Source organism: Onychostruthus taczanowskii, unplaced genomic scaffold (genome assembly GCF_017590055.1).
Source record: "Onychostruthus taczanowskii isolate IOZ18803 unplaced genomic scaffold, ASM1759005v1 scaffold108, whole genome shotgun sequence".
NCBI lineage: Eukaryota > Metazoa > Chordata > Aves > Passeriformes > Passeridae > Onychostruthus > Onychostruthus taczanowskii.
The window spans coordinates 1,320,194-1,326,193 of record NW_024497408.1 but is presented as its reverse complement, the minus strand read 5'-3'; positions in this window follow the sequence as shown (position 1 = coordinate 1,326,193).

Here is a 6,000-nt window from a genome sequence, read left to right as displayed (position 1 = left end):
TATGGCGGCGCGGGCTGATGTCAGCGGAGGATGTGGCAGCGCCGGGCGGGGCGGCGCCGGAAAGGGACCCGCGGCTGAGGGAGCGCGGCCGTGACCCGGGGCGGGCGCTGCGCTGCCTTCGGGGTAGGGGTGCCCTTCCACAAGTGCCTCGTTTGCACAGCGGCAAGAAGGCTTGATTTCATACAGTCATTAAAGTTGGAAGAGACCTTCGAGGCAATCCAGTACAACCGTCCGCCCAGAACTGCCCCTGTAACCCCTAAACCACATCACCGGCGCCGGATCCAGACGGCCCTTGACCTCCAGGGATAGCGACTCCCGCACGTCCCTGGGCAGCCTGTTCCCATGACTGACCATTCGAGTTCAGCCAGAAAACGGGATGGATGTGGCGATGAGCAGCCTGGGCTGCTGGAAGGTGTGTGGCCCCAGGACCAGGGCAGTGACCATAGCCTTGGGTTTGGCACTGGTGAGGCCACATTTCCAACGTCCAGTGAGCGCTCCTGGGCCCCTCACAAGACAGTGAGGAGTTCAGAGAAGGGTCAAGGAGCTGAGGAAGGATCTGGAGCACAATGCGATGAGGAGCAGCTGAGGGAGCTGGGGCAAAAATAAGGGAGTTTGGCAAAAAATAAGGCTCAAGGGGAGCCTTATCACTCTTTGTGAACTCCCTGAAAGGAGGGTGTAGCCCAGTGGGATTTGGCCTCTTGTCTTGGCAGTACAAGAGGATACAGCCTCAAGCTGTGCCAGAGAAGGTTCAGGCTGAACATCAGGAAGCATGTTTTCACAGAAAGGGTGATTAGACATTGGACTGGACTGCCCAGGGAGGTGGAGGAGTCACCATCCCTGGTGGTGTCTAAGGAAAGACTGGATGTGGCGCTCATTGCCATGGTCTGGTTGACACAATGGTATTCTGTCACAGGCTGGACTCAAAGATAGATCTCAGAGGTCTTTTCCAGCCTGGTGGATTCTGTGATTCTGTGTCCCTGTCCATGGCAGAGGGTTGGAACGAGATGATCTCTTCCAACCCAAATGCTGTGATTCCATGATTCTATGTATAAATACATGCACCCGTCAGGTGAACTCAGGTGAGCCCTCAGCAGTTTTTACCTCAGCTTTTGGAGATGGAATCCCTCAGTTCTGCTGTTGATGGGCACCTTTTCAAACCTTGAGCCCTTTTCTATGTGGCACACCAAAAACACAAAAAAAAAATCTTGTCAAATATAAATCCCATGTAAGTTTTCAGGCAGTGTAATTTATTGCAGAATAAAGGTGTTCATGCTGTAGGCAAGGATAGCTTACACTTTTTAGTTCACAGTTAGAATATTACATTTAACCAATACTGTGTCTATGAGATACATAAATACAAAGATATGTAAAATAGGTATTTAATATATAAATAAAGTATGTCAGTAAATAGATGGTTGGTTTTAATAAGTTGTTTGTTTGGTGTTTTAATTTGTTGTTGTTTTTTTGATTTTTTTTTCTAACTGGACCCTGTTTACCAAGAGCTCTGAGTCACTCTGGAAGTGACTTTAGCTTTCATTATTTTCCACACCCCCAGTTCTTGCATCCCTTCCTATTGTGACTTGGTGATAATTTGGTGCAGCATAAGAAAGAATAGCAGATGGACAGTCCTGATCCCCAGAGGATCTGGATCACTCATGCAAGTGTTTGCTGCTTGTTCCTCTTCTGGTTTTTGGGGCCTGCTGATTATTCACAGTCCACTCACTGTGCAATGTTCTGATTTTTTTTATCTTTCTGGGTTTTTTTGTTAATTAAAATGTCCTACTGTACGAGCTCAAATGCCAAACCAAAGCTGAAGGATATAGCATCACTGTTATTTTTATCAAAGTAACGTTTGCTCAAAGAAGAGATATGACAATAGTACTACAAGATGTGTTTCCTGGAAATGTAATTTCTGAGTTGTAATTAAACTCAAACATTTATTCATTTAGTCCTCTCTGAGCAACTTGGATATTTTCCTGAGGATTACAGTCCAGATGACAGGCATGTAATTAACCTGGGTCATTCCCTTTGCCTTCTTTCAATACAGTCAATGTATTAGCTTTTTTCCTGTTCTTTGGAGCTCACAAGGTTTATTGAGAGCCATATTTAAAGATCAAAAAGAGGTTCCAAAAAGCTATTTTGAAAACCTGTATGCAAGCTATCCTGGCTTACTGATGCAAGTCACTTAGCTGTAGTGCTACTGTTTAAATTTTTTTTAAAGTACTGTTATTGGAAAGAATTTAGTCTTTGTGAAGTCTGATAATATTTACCTATTTTCCCAGAATGCAAAGCTATTTGTTGAATACATTTTCTGACAGGAATGTTAACAATTCTTACATTTTACTTTAGTAATATCATTGGTATAATTTGCCTTGTGCCTACATTCAATTCACATTCAAGCATGACTTACATTTTCTCTAATTCCTATCTTTAAAGCAATTTTATCGTCTCCATTTTTATCAATAGAATGCACTGTTTGGGCTGTTACACTTATTTTCACTTTCCCACTAGATTACGGTGGCATTTAAGTACATTTTCATTTTGTCCTGATTGCATTTTAAAGGTTAGCTAACGGAATGTCCATTATCAGCTCATAATTTTTTTTTTTGGTCTTTTTTTATCCTTTCCTGAAGGGCCTCAAAGGACTCATCATTACTTCATTTTTGTAAAAATCAGTCTTTTAAAATAGTTGCATTAATAGTCTTTAAAAAGTTGCTAATTATACTATTGATTTGCCCTCTTTACTGTATTTTGTTACAAAAGCTGACAAATTAGGATCACTAATAGTTTAATCATTTTTGTTGATCAGTTTAGTTTTTATTATGATGAGGTGTCCAGCGAAGTTCCTTATACATGAGTCACTTTTTTGACTTAGAAACTGAGGTGTTTGCACAAATTGAATGTTGTCATTTCAAACAAATGTATTTCTTCATTATTAATTTCAGTTCTGACTCATTACCTGATGGACATAAACTAAGAAGTTCAGTGTGAATCAAATTAAGAACACATGAATTGAATTTTGAGCCAATTAATTTTTTTTTTCTACACCACTGCAGCACTGATATACAAAACAAAAATCTGCATGAAAAGGATAGCAAACAAGACATGTTTCAGCACATAATGTTGTTGTTCATCCTTTCTACACAGCAGAGAGCTGGTGTGCCAGAGAGGAGCACTCTCTGGATATCACCTAGGAGATCCTTTGTCATGACCTTCATAACTGCAATTTTATTTTACAGTGCCAAGCAGTATTTGAAAAATATTTCTGAGTCCTGCATGGCTTTATCAGGAGTTCAGAAGGCTGTAGCCCCCGACACTGCAACGTGTGGTTGACTGTTGATTGTTTGGGTTGTCACTGGGCACCTTGTTGGGTACAGACTCCTCTTTCTCCCCCATCCCAATGCCAGTGTTATCCAGAGAGCTGAGGCCCAAAATCTTCAAAACACTTCTGTTAAGAAGTAATAATACAAAAGCACAGGCTGTGGTCTATAAATAGTTTTGTTCATCTTGCAGTGAATTGACCTTGTAATGCATCCTAGTTTATTCTTAAGCCCATCTCTGGCACAGTGCAGTAGTCTTCTGAAGTAGCTAGGATATTTTTAATTGCTGCTAGCCACCTGGGAGGTTGAAATAAAAGCAAGAAGAGCAAAGGCATGGATCTGAGAGTTTTACTTTCTGTCATGCTAGTTGCAGTTGCCATGATTTGCTTCTCCGTGGGAGCAGGGATTATCTCAGTGATGTCAGCAGGAAAAGTGAGTGGCAAACTGATTGCAAGTGTGTGTTGGGACAGCAGGTCCCAAAAGAGTAACTTTATTTAACACCTGAAGTAGGAGCTCACATTCTGGTAACTACAAACAAATGTTTCACAACTTGAACATCAAGAGCATGACACAGAGCTAGTTGAAGCAAGAAATTGCAGACACCTCAGTGTCGCCCTGATTTTGTAAGACTTTGTTAAGCCTTCTGATGTTTACATTCTTTCAACAAACTTTCTCACACACAGTTCTGTAAATAACCTATGTTTTGCATTCTTTCATGGAGGTGGAGAGAATTGATGGACCCTTGGTCTGTCCAGTGGCATTGGAGAGGTGGCACTGTCACTCTCCAATCCACTGTCACCTTTGGAAAACTATAAATGTTGGAGTCAGAAAATAAAGCTTCTTCTTTTTTGTTCCCCTCGAGAGCAGCAGTGTCTGTGTCATCATTTTGTGCCTTATCACAACACCTCAGCTTAACAGATGTGCCAGGCTCTGGAACTCCAGACACAAAGGATGAGTCCTACTGCTCCTGTCACAGTACTATCACAAGATGTAGGTGGGCAGATTTTCTCCTGAAGAACAGTTAGATTAATGGGAGGTGCATGTTCTGAAGCTGACAGCAAGAAAACACGAGTTGTTTTCCAGAAGAAGGCTGCTGACTCTGTTATGGCTCCACCATCCAGCGGTTTCACCAGTCAAGCTTGTTTACATTCCTGCCTGTATCTTCCGTTCCCTCCCAGTGGTTTGACACTCCCACTTAGGCCAGTAAGAGCAAGTGTCAGGTGGAGCCATGGCCTGAATCCATGTGAGGATCTGATTTAAAAACAGCAGCCAAGAAAAAGGCCTTGTTCCTCTGTATGGTTTCAGGGATCTATTGACAGGGCAGCCTCATATGTAGGCACAGGATCATTGCTGAAGGAGCTCTGTGCTGGAGTACAGGGTATGGAAACCCAAGGACCAGGACCAAATGATGACAGGAATTCCTTAAGGCAAAAAAGTCTTCACTACCATGCTGCTTGAGTGCTAGACTAGACATTAATGCCAGGAAATAATTTGAAACAAACTGTTGTGAGATTTGTTCTGTCCAATATTATCAGTGTGATCTCCAAGAACAGGATTTTCACTACCAAGAAGAATCAAGATGCTGGAAGGTACAGAGTGATGAAAGAAGGAGAAGATCGGAGACAAGAGGCAAGACAAGTGAGCGGGCTTGTGTGTGATACTGTGTGTGGGAAGAGACCAGAGTCAATGGCCAACTACCGTAGCAGTTGTGTCTGGTACACAGTGATCATGTAATATTGTCTCTTTCAGTTTCAGCTGCGCCTGTTTTACTTCTGCTGTTGTTTTGGTTACTAAATTAATCCTTTGGTAGCCAGTGTGGACCACCTGGGCTTTTCTTCTTGGTTTTAGGAACAGGTTTTCCAACACTAACAGCAAACTATTCTAAGTAAAAAAACACTTACTGATGATTCTTTCTAGCTGCACAACAAACTCTAACATGCCTTTAAATGCCCAACTGTTTGGATGTTGTTTAAATTTTCAATTTATAAAGTCAAAATTTGCCAGTGCACCTTTTCCAATACCCATCTTTTAAGCTTAGGATGATTCAAGGGCAATATTCTAGGCTTCTCAAAAATTTGTGTATTTAATTACTACTTTCAACAGCATAAATGCCAGTGTTGAACACTGAGCTTATATAAAATCAGATGCAGACACTTAGTAATAAAATTTATCTTCAAAGGACTTTGAGTTAAAAACCAGCACAAGCTACTTTTAAGTTTTTTATCTGCAATTACAATAATTTGTGGATTTTTAGAAAAAGAGTGACTGGCATTTTAGGAAGACCAAAGGCAGACATGAGAAAGTGCTGTGCGCATTTGCTCATTTAAAAAGCATTTTTTTTATTTTGAGTATTTCCAGATACTCTCGTTTTCTTATCACCAGGAGAGTTGAAATGATTGCTATTTCCTGAAATCTTTGTATTAGCATCTAATAGCATCTTCCCTCTTGTATCTGAGTGAAATTCTTTGCCAGCAAGGATCTGTACTGGTTATTTTAACATTACAATTACAATAGTGAAATCATAAGGACAAAATTATTAGCCAAAGTGCTGTTTGTAATTGAGATGTCTTTTCATTTCTACACAGGGGTCCTGTTCAACCAGCATTCCTAGAAAAAATGTGCAGTTTTCTTGACAGATGTTCATTGTCCAAAATGAGCCCTATGAAACCTTCACCAAAAC